At 50.6% G+C, this 18,759-nt stretch overlaps 1 protein-coding gene and 1 pseudogene across 2 annotated transcripts in view; one reads left to right on the top strand and one right to left on the bottom strand.

Moving 5' to 3' along the window:
- Positions 1-18,759, bottom strand: part of Rab39 (RAS oncogene family member Rab39) — a 169,174-nt gene that overhangs the window by 65,632 nt on the left and 84,783 nt on the right. The gene's annotated exons all lie outside the window — the stretch shown is intronic.
- LOC135912410 (uncharacterized) lies at positions 12,496-14,862 on the top strand (annotated as a pseudogene).

Genomic DNA, 18,759 nt, shown 5'->3' with positions numbered 1-18,759 from the left:
GAGACTACAAAAGTCATAGTGGTCGTTGGGAGAAGTCACTTGTCGGCAGCGAGACGAGAGCAGAGAGCGCAGAATTAAGCGTGCATCTACTTTTTCGCCTTCCAGATGAGCCCGGAACGAAATCCAGCCGTGGACCACTGTGGCATGCGACTGCGTTGAACTTCGCAACGTGCTACCGTCGTTGCCTTGGCGGGAAGCGTGTGCCTTCACTCAACGCTTCTGCGTCTGCGCCGGGAGCCAACTGAGACTACGAAAGCCGTAGTCATCGTTGGAAGCGGTCACTTGGCAGCGAGACAACAGGAGAGAGCGCAGAATGAAGCGTGCATCTACATTTTCGCCCTCCAAATGAGCCCGGAACGGAATCCAGCCGTGGACCACTGTGGCCTGCGACTGCGTTGAACTTTGCAACGAGCTACTGTTGTTGCCTTGACGGGGGGCGTGTGCCTTCACTCGACGCTTCTGCGTCTGCCCCGGGAGACAACTGAGACTACAAAAGTCATAGTGGTCGTTGGGAGCAGTCACTTGGCGGCAGCGAGACGACAGCAAAGAGCTCAGAATTAACTTATTTTGTTATAGCGCAAGCTTGACAAGGACAAAAGAAGGCACATCAGACACACACAGCGCTGCGTTTGCCCCGGGAGCTGTGTGTGTCTGATGTGCCTTCTTTTGTCCTTGTCAAGCTTGCGCTATAACCAAATAAGATATGCTGTACCAACAAGCCCCTATTGCTATCCTCATCGCAGAATTAGGCGTGCATCTACTTTTTCGCCCTCCAGATAAGCCCGGAACGGAATCCAGCCGTGGACCACTATGGCGTGCGACTGCGTTAATCTTCGCAACGTGCTACCGTCGTTGCATTGGCGGTGGGCGTATGCCTTCACTCAACGCTTCTGGTCTGCCCCGGGATCCGACTGAGACTACAAAAGCCATAGTCGTCGTTGGAAGCGGTCACTTGGCGGCAGCGAGACGAGAGCAGAGAGCGCAGAATTATGCGTGCATCTACTTTTTCGCCTTCCAGATGAGCCCGGAACGGAATCCAGCCATGGACGACTGTGGCATGCGACTGCGTTGAACTTCGCAACGTGCTACCGTCGTTGCCTTGGCTGGGGGCGTGTGCCTTCAGTCAACGCTTCTGCGTCTGCGCCGGGAGCCAACTGAGACTACGAAAGCCGTAGTCATCGTTGGAAGCGGTCACTTGGCGGCAGCGAGACGACAGCAGAGAGCGCAGAATTAAGCGTGCATCTACATTTTCGCCCTCCAAATGAGCCCGGAACGGAATCCAGCCGTGGACCACTGTGGCCTGCGACTTCGTTGAACTTTGCAACGAGCTACTGTTGTTGCCTTGACGGGGGGCGTGTGCCTTCACTCGACGCTTCTGCGTCTGCCCCGGGAGACAACTGAGACTACAAAAGTCATAGTGGTCGTTGGGAGCAGTCACTTAGCGGCAGCGAGACGACAGCAAAGAGCTCAGAATTAATTATTTTGTTATAGCGCAAGCTTGACAAGGACAAAAGAAGGCACATCAGACACACACAGCGCTGCGTTTGCCCCGGGAGCTGTGTGTGTCTGATGTGCCTTCTTTTGTCCTTGTCAAGCTTGCGCTATAACCAAATAAGATATGCTGTACCAACAAGCCCCTATTGCTATCCTCATCGCAGAATTAGGCGTGCATCTACTTTTTCGCGCTCCAGATAAGCCCGGAACGGAATCCAGCCGTGGACCACTATGGCCTGCGACTGCGTTAATCTTCGCAACGTGCTACCGTCGTCGCCTTGGCGGGGGGCGTGTGCCTTCACTCAACGCTTCTGCGTCTCCCCCGAGAGCCAACTGAAACTACAATAGTCGTAGTGGTCGTTGCAGGCGGTCACTTGGCAGCGAGACGACAGGAGAGTGCGCACAATTAAGCGTGCATCTACTTTTTCGCCTTCCAATAAGCCCGGAACGGAATCCAGCCGTGGACCACTGTGGCCTGCGACTGCGTTGAACTTTGCAACGAGCTACTGTTGTTGCCTCGACGGGGGGCGTGTGCCTTCACTCGACGCGTCTGTGTCTGCCCCGGGAGCCAATTGAGACTACAAAAGTCGTAGTGGTCGTTGGAAGCGGTTACTTGGCGGCAGCGAGACGACAGCAGAGAGCACAGAATTAAGCGTGCATCTACTTTTTCGCCCTCCAGATAATCCCGGAACGGAATCCAGCCGTGGACCACTGTGGCCTGCGACTGCGTTTAACTTCGCAATGTGCTACCGTCGTTGCCTTGGCGGGGGGCGTGTGCCTTCAGTCAACGCTTCTTGTCTGCCCCGGGATCCAACTGAGACTACGAGCGCCGTAGTCGTCGTTGGAAGCGGTCACTTGGCGGCAGCGAGACGACGGAAGAGAGCGCAAAATTAAGCGTGCATCTAATTTTCGCCCTCCAAATAAGCCCGCAACGGAATCCAGCCGGGGACCACTGTGGCCAGCGACTGCGTTGAACATCGCAACATGCTACCGTAGCTGCCTTGGCGGGGGGGGGGGGGGGGGGTGTGCCTTCACTCAACGCTTCTGCGTTTGCCCCGGGAGCCCACTCAGACTACAAAAGACGTAGTCGTCGTTGGAAGTGGTCACTTGGCAGCGAGACGACAGGAGAGTGCGCAGAATTAAGCGTGCATCTACTTTTTCGCCTTCCAATAAGCCCGGAACGGAATTCAGCCGTGGACCACTGTGGCCTGCGACTGCGTTGAACTTCGCAAGGTGCTACCGTAGCTGCCTTGGCGGGGGGGGGGGGGGGGGGGTGCCTTCACTCAACGCTTCTGCGTTTGCCCCGGGAGCCAACTGAGACTACGAAAGCCGTAGTCGTCGTTGGAAGCGGTCACATGGCAGCGAGACGACAGGAGAGAACCAGAATTAGGCGCGCATCAGCTTTTTCGCCTTCCAGATAAGCCCGGAATGGAATACAGCCATGGAGCACTGGGGCCTGCGACTGCGTTGAACTTCGCAACGTGCTACCGTCGTTGCATTGGCGGTGGGCGTATGCCTTCACTCAACGCTTCTTGTCTGCCCCGGGATCCAACTGAGACTACAAAAGCCATAGTCGTCGTTGGAAGCGGTCACTTGGCGGCAGCGAGACGACAGGAGAGAGCGCAGAATTAAGTGTGCGTCTACTTTTTCGCCCTCCAGATAAGCCCGGAACAGAATCCAGCCGTGGACCACTGTGGCCTGCGACTGCGTTGAACTTCGCAACGTGCTACCGTAACTGCCTTGGCCGGGGGCGTGTGCCTTCACTCAACCCTGCTGCGTCTGCGCCGGGAGCCAACTGAGACTACAAAAGTCGTAGTCGTCGTTGGAAACGGTCACGTGGCGGCAGCGAGACGACACAAGAGAGCGCAGAATTAGGCGTGCATCTACTTTTTCGCCTTCCAAATAAGCCCGGAATGGAATCCAGCCATGGACCACTGTGGCCTGCGACTGCGTTGAACTTCGCAACGTGCTACCGTCGTTGCCTTGGCGGGGGGCGTGTGCCTTCAATGAACGCTTCTGCGTCTGCCCCGAGAGACAACTGAGACTACAAAAGTCATAGTGGTCGTTCGGAGCAGTCACTTGGCGGCAGCGAGACGAGAGCAGAGAGCGCAGAATTAAGCGTGAATCTACTTTTTCGCCTTCCAGATGAGCCCGGAACGGAATCCAGCCGTGGACCACTGTGGCATGCGACTGCGTTGAACTTCGCAACGTGCTACCGTCGTTGCCTTGGCTGGGGGCGTGTGCCTTCAGTCAACGCTTCTGCGTCTGCGCCGGGAGCCAACTGAGACTACGAAAGCCGTAGTCATCGTTGGAAGCGGTCACTTGGCGGCAGCGAGACGACAGCAGAGAGCGCAGAATTAAGCGTGCATCTACATTTTCGCCCTCCAAATGAGCCCGGAACGGAATCCAGCCGTGGACCACTGTGGCCTGCGACTTCGTTGAACTTTGCAACGAGCTACTGTTGTTGCCTTGACGGGGGGCGTGTGCCTTCAATGAACGCTTCTGCGTCTGCCCCGGGAGACAACTGAGACTACAAAAGTCATAGTGGTCGTTGGGAGCAGTCACTTAGCGGCAGCGAGACGACAGCAAAGAGCTCAGAATTAATTATTTTGTTATAGCGCAAGCTTGACAAGGACAAAAGAAGGCACATCAGACACACACAGCGCTGCGTTTGCCCCGGGGGCTGTGTGTGTCTGATGTGCCTTCTTTTGTCCTTGTCATGCTTGCGCTATAACCAAATAAGATATGCCGTACCAACAAGCCCCTATTGCTATCCTCATCGCAGAATTAAGCGTGCATCTACTTTTTCGCCCTCCAGATAAGCCCGGAACGGAATCCAGCCGTGGACCACTATGGCCTGCGACTGCGTTAATCTTCGCAACGTGCTACCGTCGTTGCCTTGGCGGGGGGTGTGTGCCTTCAGTCAACGCTTCTGCGTCTGCTCTGGGAGCCAACTGAGACTACGAGAGCCGTAGTCGTCGTTGGAAGCGGTCACTTGGCAGCGAGACGACAGGAGAGTGCGCAAAATTAAGCGTGCATCTACTATTTCGCCTTCCAATAAGCTCGGAACGGAATTCCGCCGTGGACCACTGTGGCCTGCGACTGCGTTGAACTTCGTAACATGCAACCGTCGTTGCCTTGGCGGGGGGCCTGTGCCTTCAGTCAACGCTTCTGCGTCTGCGCTGGGAGCCAACTGAGACTACGAGAGCCGTAGTCATCGTTGGAAGCGGTCACTTGGCATCGAGACGACATGAGAGGGCGCAGAATTAAGCGTGCATCTACTTTTTCGCCTTCCAATAAGCCCGGAACGGAATTCAGCCGTGGACCACTGTGGCCTGCGACTGCGTTGAACTTCGCAAGGTGCTACCGTCGTTGCCTTGGCGGGGGGTGTGTGCCTTCAGTCAACGCTTCTGCGTCTGCTCTGGGAGCCAACTGAGACTACGAGAGCCGTAGTCGTCGTTGGAAGCGGTCACTTGGCAGCGAGACGACAGAAGAGAGCGCAAAATTAAGCGTGCATCTAATTTTCGCCCTCCAAATAAGCCCGGAACGGAATCCAGCCGGGGACCACTGTGGCCAGCGACTGCGTTGAACTTCTCCACATGCTACCGTCGTTGCCTTAACGGGGGGGGGGAGTGCCTTCAGTCAACGCTTCTGCGTCTGCCCCGGGAGCCAACTGAGACTACAATAGTCGTAGTTGTCGTTGAAAGCGGTCACTTGGCGGCAGCGAGACGACAGGAGAGAGCGCAGAATTAAGTGTGCATCTACTTTTTCGCCCTCCAGATAAGCCCGGAACAGCATCCAGCCGTGGACCACTGTGGCCTGCGACTGCGTTGAACTTCGCAGAGTGCAACCGTCGTTGCCTTGGCGGGGGGCATGTGCCTTCACTCAACGCTTCTGCGTCTGCGCCGGGAGCCAACTGAGACTACGTTTTAAAACTGAAGGTAGCGCTTTAAAGGACGAACACGCGGTGAAAAGACGACACAACGACGAAGAAATGCTTTAAAACTGAAGGCAGCGCTAAAAAGGACGAACACACGGTGAAAAGACGACACAACGACGAAGAAACGCTTTAAAATTGAAGGCAGCGCTAAATAGGACGAACACACGGTGAAAAGACGACACAACGACGAAGAAACGCTTTAAAACTGAAGGCAGCGCTAAAAAGGACGAACACAGGGTGAAAAGATGACACAACGACGAAGAAATGCTTTAAAACTGAAGGTAGCGCTGAAAAGGACGAACACGGTGAAAAGACGACACAACGACGAAGGAAGGCTTTAAAACTGAAGGTAGCGCTAAGAAGGAAGAACACACGGTGAAAAGACGAATCAACGACGAAGAAACGCTTTAAAACTGAAGGTAGTGCTAAAAAGGGCGAACACACGGTGAAAAGACGACGCAACGACTAAGAAACGCTTTAAAACTTAAGGTAGCGCTAAGAAGGAAGAACACACGGTGAACAGACGACGCAACTACGAAGAAACGCTTTAAAGTGAAGGTAGCGCTAAAAAGGACGAACACACGGTGAAAAGACGACACTACGATGAAGAAACGCTTTAAAACAAAAGGTAGAGGTAAAAAGGACGAACACAGGGTGAAAAGACGACACAACGACGAAGAAATGCTTTGAAACTGAAGGCAGCGCTAAAAAGGACGAACACAGGGTGAAAAGATGACACAACGACGAAGAAAGGCTTTAAAACTGAAGGCAGCGCTAATAAGGACGAACACGCGGTGAAAAGACGACACAACGACGAAGAAATGCTTTAAAACTGAAGGCAGCGCTAAAAAGGACGAACACACGGTGAAAAGACGACACAACGACGAAGAAACGCTTTAAAACTGAAGGCAGCGCTAAATAGGACGAACACACGGTGAAAAGACGACACAACGACGAAGAAACGCTTTAAAACTGAAGGCAGCGCTAAAAAGGACGAACACAGGGTGAAAAGACGACACAACGACGAAGGAAGGCTTTAAAACTGAAGGTAGCGCTAAGAAGGAAGAAAACACGGTGAAAAGACGAATCAACGACGAAGAAACGCTTTAAAACTGAAGGTAGTGCTAAAAAGGGCGAACACACGGTGAAAAGACGACGCAACGACTAAGAAACGCTTTAAAACTTAAGGTAGCGCTAAGAAGGAAGAACACACGGTGAACAGACGACGCAACTACGAAGAAACGCTTTAAAGTGAAGGTAGCGCTAAAAAGGACGAACACACGGTGAAAAGACGACACTACGATGAAGAAACGCTTTAAAACTGAAGGCAGTGCTAAAAAGGATGAACACACGGTGAAAAGACGACAAAACGACGAAAAAACGCTTTAAAACTGAAGGCAGTGATAAATAGGACGAACGCACGGCGAAAAGACGACGCAATGACGAAGAAACGCTTTAAAAGTGAAGGTAGTGCTAAAGACGAACACACAGTGAAAAGACGATGCAACGACGAAGAAACGCTTTGAAACTGAAGGTAGCGCTAAATAGGACAAACACACGGTGACAAGACGACACAAAGACGAGGTAACGCTTTAAAAATGAAGGTAGCGCTAAATAGGACGAACACACGGTGAAAAGACGACACAACGACGAAGAAACACTTTAAAATTTAAGGTAGCGCTAAAAGGACATACACACGGTGAAAACACGCCACAACGACGAGGAAGCGTTTTAAAACTGAAGGTAACGCTAAAGATGACGAACACTCGGTGAAAAGACGACGCAACAACGAAGAAACGCTTTAAAAGTGAAGGTAGCGCTAAAAAGGACGAACACACGGCAAAAAGACGACATAACGACAAAGAAACGCTTTAAAACTGAAGGTAACGCTAAAAAGGACGAACACACGGTGAAAAGACGACGCAACGATGAAGAAACGCTTTAAAACTGATGGTGGCGCTAAAAAGGACGAACACACGGTGAAAACACGACAAAATGACGAAGACGAAGAAACGCTTTAAAACTTAATGTCATCGGGGACTGTTCTAATTTGTCCGATTGCCTTTCGCTTTGTGCAATTCACCAGCAACCTTTCAGCGTGTAATAGATATTGTGCTTCAAGACGCCAAATTCAATTATGTGATGGCTTACATGGATGACGATGTAGTGTTCTCGAATACCCTGGAGGAGCTTCGCCTTCACCTAACCACCGTTTTACAACGAATGCAGGCCGCAAGCATCACCATTAATCCCCGGAAGGTTCAACTGGTTTCGCCCAGAATCAACCTCCTAGGTTTCATCGTCGAGCAAGGCACATTCCGACCTGACGAGGAGAAACTCCGGGCCATACTGCAGCTTCCACCACCAACAGACGTAAAGAGCCTGCAGCGGTATTTGGGCATGGTGGGCTTCTACAGCCACTTTATCCCCAACTGTGCTGACCTGGCAAGACCTCTCCACCAGCTCCTACGGAAAGGTGCCAATTGGTACTGGACTGACGTGGAGCAGGGATCATTTCGAGCTCTGTCATCGGCTATCGCTGATACCGCACGTCTGCTGCTTCCCGACCTCAACCTGCCATTCACCGTGCAGACCGATGCGAGTATGGCATCGGCGCAGTCTTGCTTCAGAAGCACCAAGGGAAGCTTCACCCTCTGGCTTTTGCAAGTCGCACTCTCACAGGAGCAGAGAGGAACTACACCGTAACAGAGAAAGAGTGCCTAGCAATTGTATTTGCGCTCAAGAAATTTGACATGTACCTGGATGGGGCTGACTTTACTATTCAGACTGACCACCAGGCGCTGACGTGGCTGTCAAAGCTACAAACCCCAGCCGGCCGTTTAGCCCGTTGGGCCCTCTCTCTTCAGAAGTATAATTACAGAGTAGAATGCAGGAAAGGCTCCTTCAACAAGATAGCTGACGCCCTGTCCCGAGCACCACTCTCCGGGGATGGCGAGCCGGCACCCGAAGTCCTGGCTGTGACAGTGCCTGTGGACGCCTGGGGAACACTGATCTCCCGCGAGCAGCTAATGGACGCCCAGCTAAGCGACGACCAGTGCAACTTGATACGCAAGGCACTGGACGGCGCCAACCCTGCCGGTAGCGGCAACTACGACTGCTACATGCTTGCAGACGACGGCCTGCTCTTGCGGTATATACCTGCTGCCGATACGGATTGTGGTGAGTCCCCATTCCGTGTCGTTGTGCCTAGGAAGCTGCGCAAGCCTTTTTTAGAGTACTTTCATGACACCCGCCTCGCCGGTCATAGCGACGGCAAGAAAACCTTTGAGAAGTTGTGTCGCGTCGTGACATGGCCGCACATGAGAAAGCATGTCTTCAGATACGTTCGCACATGTCCTACCTGCCAGAGCGTGAAACCAAGGGGAGGGAAGCCACCAGGCTTCATGCAACCAGTTGAGAGCCGATACCCATGGGAAATTGAGGCATGTGATTTTATGGGCCCATACCCCAGGTCAGCTAAAGGGAATCGATACTTGTTAGTGGTAACTGACCATTTCTCCAAATGGGTAGAGCTGTACCCGCTACGCAGGCTGGATTGTACGATAATCTGGGATAGGCTGTTGGAAGCATTCAGTCGTTCCGGTTTTCCAGAGCAGCTTATCACGGACAATGCCACATATTTCACAGGCAGGATATTCGTTGACACTTGCAAAGCTCTTGGCGTGCAGCACAAAAGGACGACACCCTACCACCCTCAAGCCAACATCACGGAACGTGTGAACAGAAACCTTAAGACAGTGCTGGTGGCTTTCACTGAGCGGCACAAGGACTGGGACGTTCGTATCCAGGAGATGGCTTTCGCCACAAGGACCACAGTAAACCGGTCGACAGGGTTTACGCCAGCGGCTATTCTTCTCGGTCGCGAGCTCCGTTTTCCTATTGAGCATGCATTCACCAACGGCTGTGAAATACCAACTCGCAATTACTCCACATTCACACAAAATCTTTCCAGCCGCCTGGCCCACACTCTGAAGGAGGCCAGGGAAAACTTGAACCTTGCCCGCCTGGAACATGGTAACCAATACAACAAAGGCAGGCGGCCCCTGGAGTTCGCGGTCGGCGACGAAGTGCTCCTAAGCACGCACCCACTCAGCGATGCTGCAAAAGGGTTTGCTGCTTCCCTCGCGCCTAGATAGGATGGCCCTTACGTGATCACGAAACGTATTTCTAGCTTGGTGTACCTACTGCGGGAAAAACATGGCAGCAGAGTAGTAGGGCCCGTAAGCTTGCACGACCTCAAAGCGTACTACGAGCACCCATCAGACAGCTAACCGTGCTTCAGTCATTATACGAGTACACCAGTTAACACGGCTGCGCCCTACATCCGGTATCTGTTAATCGCGACGTTTCTACATATGCTGTCCTTAGATATCCTCGCCTTACGCAGAATGCCACGCTACCACTCCAACGGGTGTCACCAGCCTGGCTGCCACGGCGGTCCATCGAAACATCACCTACGTCGTCGGCCTCTCACCCAGGCGACCGATGTGCGCTAGCGTCGCTTGGGCGAAAAGTGCATTGTGTCTGAAAGAGCGCATGCCTTGAGCGCATGCCAATTGGAGCCGTCACGTGCAGCTCCGAACAACGCCAGACAGCATTCCAGCCCATCGCGTGCCAACTGCCCCGAACATTCTGCTTCGCAACAGCCGTGATATGCTCGAATAGGACGATGCATGGTGCTGTTGGACATAGTGTTGTTGCATAGTGTTGTTGCATAGTGTCGCTACATAGTGTCGTTACATAGTGCTGCTGGACACCCAGGCGGGTGTCCGGTCTTGTACGGGGGGGAGTGTCGGGCCCTTGGCCCTCTCTGCAGCGCGCACGGGGGAAGCCTTTCAATCGCGCGCCACAACGGCACTCGTCGCATGGAGCATGCGCATCGATCGCGGTATCGTAAGAACTCGCGCGGGGACTGCCGGGAAGGCGGCTGCCCGCCTTCCCGGCAGTCTCCTACTTCACACAGTCCCCTACTTCACACATATTTCTGATAAGCACTAACTATACCGCAGTACTCCAGATTTATATGGCAGGCACTGACCTTTCTCTCCACTTTTTTTCTTTGCGTTGTACTCTCGGCAGTCTCGGCCTCTTCATCCGAACTGCTGTTGAGATCCGGCCGAATCTTTGGCTTTTGCAGCCGTTTAGCGTCCATTCTTCGACGGACCTCGGCTTCGGTTTCTAAAGAATGCATAGTAACGGTAATAATGATTAACAAGAACTCACAATGGATCCAAAGCACATACCTGCCAGCATCAGGACTTGGGCGTTGTAGTAGCCGGTGTTTTCACCGTCTACCGGGTCCCGCCAAAATACTGAATAAACAGTTAATTTGTCAAAATCTAAATTGTTCTTCAGCCTAAAATTTTTGATATCCGAAGCAGGAATTACGCGAAGCTTTCCGTCGAAATCGCTTGTGTATCTTACGACGGCAAACATCCTTAACATAAGCTAGCTAGTGCGACCGATGCAAACGCACGCACAACTCAAGGCGTAGTTGAACTCACGTGGGTCTCACCGAAAACTTGCCCAGATCGGATCGGATTGCATTGAACTTAAGCACTCGGTAAAGTAAAATAAGTTGTAGTAATAAATATAAAAATCTACATATATAAAAGTGACAAAACAAATGTTAGAGTAACAAAAATGCTTACATGTCAATAAAAGTAACCAATAATAATATTTGGGGTTTTACGTGCCAAAACCACTTTCTGATTATGAGGCACGCCGTAGTGGAGGACTCCGGAAATTTCGACCACCTGGGGTTCTTTAACGTGCACCTAAATCTAAGCACACGGGTGTTTTCGCATTTCGCCCCCATCGAAATGCGGCCGCCGTGGCCGGGATTCGATCCCGCGACCTCGTGCTCAGCAGCCCAACGCCATAGCCACTGAGCAACCACGGCGGGTAATAAAAGTAACCAAATTTAATATTAGTGCAGTTGTTTTAACAAAGATATTTCTTTTCGCAACTACCATCCAGTGCGATCCAGTCCGATCCAATCATCCAGCTCCCGCTGTTGTGTTTGCCGTGTTGGCCAGTTGGCCATTGCTAGCTCAGATTTTCGCGGCCATGGGTCCTCGGAAGCAGTATTTAGGGCCCATGAACAATGCTCACGACCTTCCGAGATCCACGAGAACGTATCTTCAAAGACGTACAATGTCACAGTGCGATTCCTATCAAGCCATGTCGCAAGACAACGATGGAAACGGTGATGCGGTGTCGGCGCCAGGTATGCCGTGCACCGACAGCGACTCGGACATTGAGCAAATGATGCAGGACAATAGCTTTGAACCTGATAACGACTCCAGACATCCTGAGGCGCAAGTGCCCATCGAAAGTGATAGTGAAGTACCACCGGCACAGACTGAGGACGTCGATGAAACATCTGCTAACGACTTGCTGGTACTGGCACTGAACGTTTCACTGGAGTTCGGCTTGTCGTGGAAGGCAGTTGAAGCCTTGCAGAAGCTCATCGCGCACATACTTGATAGGCACGACATTGCGGCGTCAAAGTACCTGTTCAAAAAACAAGTAGGAGCCAATATCCGTGATGCACGGTTCCATTTTTACTGTGCACCTTGCATGAATTTACTGGCCGATACATCGAGCGATCTGCAAGAACGCAATAGTCTGCAGGTCGGCTGCTCCGTCTGTAAAAGGAAGTATAGCGGGCGGAATTTGGTGCTAGACGGTCACTTTTTTATCACCTTGCCTATTGTGCAGCGACTTTCTTCGCTGCTCTCCAAGAAACCCATCGCAAATGCGCTGGTTAAAAGGCTGCAGTCCATTGACCAAGTACAGGTCGGCAGAGACATGAACGAAGTGTCTGACATTACGGTGGTTCCCTGTACGGAGAGCTGAGACAAAAATTGAAAAGGCATGACCTGACACTCACTTTCAATGCTGACGGCAGCCCAGTTTTTAAATCGTCGAAGTTTTCTATTTGGCCGATACAGCTGACTGTCAATGAGCTGCCACCGAAGATGTGGCACAAAAATGTCGTCGTGAGTGCCTTATGGTACGGTCAGTCACACCCCAACATGACTCTGCTGGACAAAGCTTGTGAAAAGCAAATGAGGGACCTTGCCACTGGTGGTGTGACGTGGATGGCTGGCACTGATATAGTTCATTCTGAGGTGAGTAGAATTATTCATGTAACTGTTTTCACTCATAGCAATTTGCACAATTGCTGCTTTGTTAACCTACAAGTAGCTAATGTCAGGCCTGCATGTCATCGAAACTACTGTTTGAAACAGATACCTAATTTTTTATGCCTACTAAGGAAGGATATGTGACAAATTTAAAGTGGCCAAAATGATTTCCCTGCTTTACAGGCCTGAAGCTTCTAGAGTAAGAGCTTGACCAATTGTGTTTTAAAAATAGAATGTCTGTTTTAAGACAAAAACAACAGTCAACATGATAACATATGTGCTTGCTGCAGGTGTACTGCCTCAGCTGTTGTGCTGACGCTCCGGCTCGAGCATCACTTCAGAACCTCACCCAGTACAATTGGTATTACGGTTGCGGGCGGTGCCTGCACCGTGGAAAGACCGTGCATGGTGAGCACAGCTGGTGAAAAGTCTTGCCATTTTATGATTAGCTATTCATACTCAGTTGTAGCACTCACTTGCCTATAGCCACTTTGAGGTTTCGTATAATGAACAAAGGATATATGCAGATGGATAGTTTAAATGTATTATTCTATTACTTCTCACAATTGATTTTTACTCTGAATATACCTCTACACTACATAATCACGCGTGAACGTTAGAAAATAAATCCTATGTTAGTTGGAATCCACAATAATCAATTTAAATTGTTGTTGGACAGTAACTGCATTGGCCATTCACTGCACTGGTTTGGTAACTATGGTATTGTGCTGCCGAGTATGAGGTGGCAGATTCAATTCTCAGTTGTGGTAGCAGCGTTCCGGTGAGGGCAGAAAGCAAAAATGCTCATTTACAGTGGTTTGGGTGCATGTTAAAAAAAAAGAAGCTCAGCTTATCAGAACTAGTCTGAGCTGTCCACTGCAGAGTCCCTCATAAACCAGTATGGAATTTCACTTGTTAAATCCCATAATTTTATTTAACTGTACAGGCAAGACCTTTTATGTTCCATTTGCACTCTTCTTGCTTTGTCAAACAGGAACTGTCAAGTACCCTATGGATATGAACGTCAAGGATGAAAGAAATGCAGAAAATACTAAGAAACACATGGAGAAGGCATCTTTTCTGCACCAAGTACACAAAGGTGTAAAAGGCCCATCTCCTCTCATCAACCTGCCGTACTTTGATGTGATTTGGGGCTTCACCCCAGATTACATGCATTGTGTCCTGTTGGGGGTATCACGACATTTTACAGAGTTTTGGCTGTCTGCTGTGAATCATCCATATTACATTGGCTCACCACAAGTTCTTCCAATCATTCATGAGCGCCTATGTGCAACAAAGCCCCATCTTTGTGTGTCGCGTCTCCCTCGGTCTCTTTCAGTACGAAAGTATTGGAAAGCATCTGAATGGCAGCAATGGTTGTTGTACTTTTCATTACCATGCCTTGAGGGGCTTTTGCCAGCACAGTTTTTTAAGCATTTTTCACTTCTTGTACAAGGCATTGCACTGCTGTTGCAAGACACAGTGAGCAAAGACAACATTACTACTAGTACAAACTGCCTTGTACGGTTTGTTGTTGACATGCAGTTTTTATATGGTGAAAAGCACATGACCAGCAATGTGCACCAGCTACTGCACATCCCAAAGAGTGAAGCAAGAGTGTGCCCAAAGGGGACCTTGTAGGACAACAGTTTTGAGTCCCACATTGGTCACCTTAAAGAGTTAGTGATGTCAGCCAAAGGTGTGCCTATTCAAATTGTTGAACGCATTATGATGGCCAGTAACTATAAGAGATTGAGTGCACAAGCCAGTCCACATACTTTGCAACTTTTGGCAAAGCCTAGCCACTACAGTAACGATGTTGTTCTCCTTGTGAGCAAGCCACGAGGTGTGTCAGAGCGGTTGCTCAGCTTTGTTCGCAAACATCTTTGCAACATTATCTGTGGCCCTGTTGTGGAGCATGACCGAGTCATTGTAGCCGGGAACATGTTCCACAGTGAGCAGTACTCAAGGCCAAACAAAACAGACAGTACTGCTTTTGTGACAGGCCAAGGAAAGTGCCTTAAAATCAAACACATTGTTTCATTCAAAGATGTGAGTGGCTGTGTAAAAATATTTATTCTGTCACATAGGTTCTCTTCTGAGTGTGCCTATAGTACAAATCATGTAATGCAATCTCGGAGAGCAGAGCAGGAAATTGTATTTGAATTATCAGCAGATGTTATCAGCACTTACATGGAATGTGGCGGGAAGATATTTTTTGTAAGGCTAGCACAGAAAACACTACTGGCGAGCTGAACAGAGTGCATGTATCCATTTAAATGTAGACGCCTTCCTAGAAAATTTTTCTTTTTAATTCTAATACTATAGGGAGCTTTTCTGGAGCTAGCTCACAATTAGCACAAAACTTTCGGTTAGAAATTCAAGGAGGGCTTTTACAGTTGCTAAGTAAAATGTGCTGGGAGAGTATAGTGGCCATGAAAAGAATGTAGTTTATATTAATAAAAGCATGTCCATTGCACAGTTTTGTTTAAGTCATGACCTCAACAGATTGGAAATTTTATGTAACATATTTTTCATGGCATTCTGGCATTACCGCTGCTGCTGTGTTGGGTGCCATTGGTAGCATTGTGTTTTGCATTGCACTGAAGTAGGTTCCACAAAAATTGGTACCTGCTCATTTTCAACAATCAAATGTAAAAGCTCATTTATAGCATTTGCTACACGTGTGAAATGTTGTAGAGACAACTTCAATTTTAATAACATTGGGCACAGGGTGTTTATGGCTGTCCAATATCTAAGTAGAACAACACATTGTACATTTACAACTTTATGGTTGGTAGATGTCACTTTTGTTCAATTTTAGCAGTATTGTGTATAGTATCTAAGTTAAAAATTATGGCAACTATGAGATTGTATTCCTTACAGCTGCATATCAAAATTTATAATGTTGGTCAGTTTGAACCTGGGAAGCTTATTACATGCAGTAAAAAGTATTGCCAGTAAATGGTGAAGTTTGTTTGCCTACAATGGTAAATGTTTGCAGAAAGTGGTCTTGAAATCTTACTTTGCCGTTAGATAAAAAGCTGCATGAAATGCCTTTGTAATGAATTTTTGATATTGACACGTGTACTTATCTTTATCGGGCGACCACGTTTCGCCGCTTAACAACTGTTCTCGCACAGCGAGGGACGCATCCGACGTTTCTGGAAAGTTGTCGATGCTTCTACACGGCTCTCTGTTGTCGCCGAACCTTGTGTTATCTGATTTCATCGCGTAACGCGAATGGTGTAGAACTTTGTGGAAGGCACGCGGGTCCGAACGATTAGTCTGGAACATTCGACGACTGCTCTATAAAAGCCGACGCGCTTGACCCGCTGATCAGATTTTCGACGATCGCCGAGCGTGTTCGCCGCTATCGTTGTGTTAAAAGTGTAGCCTGTTTTGTGGGCACAGGTTCACCCAATAAAAGTTAGTTTTGTCGTTCACAGTATTGCTACTGTTATTCAACGTCACCACCACGTGACATCTGGTGGAGGAGCTTTGCGTTCATGCACCGGTCGCCCCCACAAAGCCGTGACCCAAGCCCTTACTCGGAAGACACCAACGTCGACAAGAACCAGCGAGGTAGCCGCAGGCTGCAAGGACTGTCCCCGGACCACGGACTTTTGCCCGAGACGACTAGGAGGATGGCCACCAAGTCCACCCCAATGGCAGCCCCAGCGTCACCCGTCGTGCTGCAGCAGCCCAGGGAGCCTCCGACGTTCCGCGGTTCAACTTTCGAGGACCTGGAAAGCTGGACGAGAGAGTCGCTACCTTTAACAACTGGAACAGCGACGACAAACTGCGATAGGTCTTCTTCGCTTTGGAAGACGCGGCCAAGACGTGGTTCGAGAACCGAGAAGCCACCTTAACGACCTGGGAACTTTTCCGAAGCGGCTTCTTGCAGACATTCGCAAGCGTCGTACGCCGAGAACGAGCCCAAGCGCTACTAGAAACCCGGGTGCAGCTACCTAATGAGACGACCGCGATCTACACGGAAGAAATGAGCCGTCTCTTCCGCCACGCCGACCCTGAAATGCCCGAGGGGAAGAAAGTCCGCCTGCTGATGCGTGGTGTGAAGGAGGAACTCTTTGCCGGAATGGTACGAAGCCCACCGCAGACCGTCGACGAGTTTCTTCGCGAGGCCACCAGCATCGAGAAGACACTCGAGATGCGAAACCGGCAATTCGACCGCCGCACGAACTCGACAAATTACGCCGGAGTTCAATCACTGGCCACCGACGACCTGCGCGAGACTATCCGAGCGGTCGTGCGGGAGGAGCTACAAAAGCTGTTCCCACCATCACAGCCACAAGTGGCTTCGATTGCCGACGCCGTGCGTGAGGAGCTCCAACAACAACTTGGAGTAGCCCCTGTATCGCCCCAGCCTGAGCCGCAAGCGATGACCTACGCCGCCGTCGCACGCCGTCAAGGTCCCCCTCCGCGACCGCGCCAGGGCTCTGTCACGCCGCAGTTCCGTCGTCCGCCGCCGCCACCGCCAACACGACCACCCGTCGCCCAGCGCACCTACGAGAGGAAGACGGACATTTGGCGCGCTCCTGACCACCGCCCACTCTGCTACCACTGCGGAGAAGCGGGTCATGTCTACCGACGATGTCCATACCGGGAGATGGGACTGCGAGGTTCCGCCGTGAACGCTCCGCGCCCGCAGCAAGGTGAACGCCCCCGCGATATCGCCGACTACCTCGCCGCTACTCAGTGGAGCTCTCGACGACCACCGCGTTCGCCATCACCAGGCCGCTACCTGTCGCCGCAGCGCCGACCATACACTGGCCCAGCCCGGGGCCGGTCAGCGAGCCCATATCCGGAAAACTAAAAGCAGCAACCGATGGAGGTGCGGTTGCTGTTCGTCGAACTGACGAAGATCCTCCGCCGCCGACGAACACACCGAAGAAACTACCTCGACGACATAACGACACGCCGCCGTCCCGACGAAATCAGGAAGCCAAGACTACACCGATGAAAGACGACGCGACGTTCCAACTTCAGTTCAACACGACGCAGCCGTGATCCGACGCCAAGACCTACCCAGGTAGCACACAAAGTCTTGAAAACGTCGTATTAAGGGATTCAACGTCTGAAACGGACTTTTTTACCAAAATCAACGCATCAAAGACGTTCCAAACAAGATAGCTTAAAAACGAGGGGTGAATACGTCTTGATAACGTTGGAAGCCAGGCAGCTTAAAAACGAGGGGTGAATACGTTTTGAAAACGACTCAAGGCGCACCGCCACGCTACGGCGCGTCAGCCTCTTTAGCGGCTTCTACAATATTCAACAACCAATCAACGCGATCCAACCTTGTTCAAGGTGGCGATACCGTCGTCAAATCATGCGACCAAGGTGGCCACGTGATTCGTGTTGCCGGGCGAGCCGGGCATAGTCCCGTCGTCATGGCGTCGTAGCGTCACCGCACTCGCATTGCGCTGTGGTGTGTTTGCGGCTATTCTGAATGTGCTGCCGCTGCCCTTTGCTATGTAAGTGTTGCAGTGTTTTGCTGTCAAAAAAAACGATATTCTGTGATCAGTTTGGGTTGTGCGATGTGTTTGTGTGGTTTTAATTTGGAAATCAGTAGTGTTTTCAATTGTTATGTGACCAAGGCGGCCACGTTATTCGTGAAGCCTGGCATAGTTGCGTTATCGCACTCGCATGGCACTATGGTCTCTTTGCGACTGCTCTGAATGTGCTGCCGCTGCCCTTTGTCATGTAAGTGTTGCAGTGCTTTGCTGTCAAGAAAACGATATTCTGTGGTTAGTTTGTGTTGTGCGATCTGTTTGAGCCGGGCATAATAGCGTTATCGCACTTGCATTGCGCTGTGGTATGATAGCGGCTGTTCTGAATGTGCTACCGCTGCCCTTTGTCATGTAAGTGTTGCAGAGTTTTGCCGTCAAGAAAACGACGTTCTGTGATTAGTTTGGGTTGTGTGATCTGTTTGTGTAGTTTAATTTGGAAATCAGTAGTGTTTTCAATTGGAGGGCGCGGAGTGGAGGGCACTAATCAGCTCTTCAAGTTCATTGTTGTGTTATGTGAGGCGCCTTTTCACTGACGCTGTAATTAATGCGTTAAGGGCAGTATAAGGACAAAAGTTAGAGGGACGAAATCTTGCCTGTGTGTCCCTAGCGTCGGAATCGG

This window comes from Dermacentor albipictus, chromosome 5, assembly GCF_038994185.2.
Source record: "Dermacentor albipictus isolate Rhodes 1998 colony chromosome 5, USDA_Dalb.pri_finalv2, whole genome shotgun sequence".
Classification (NCBI taxonomy): Eukaryota; Metazoa; Arthropoda; class Arachnida; order Ixodida; family Ixodidae; genus Dermacentor; species Dermacentor albipictus.
The sequence above is the reverse complement of the archived record's forward strand: the minus strand, read 5'-3'. Positions and strand labels throughout refer to the sequence as shown.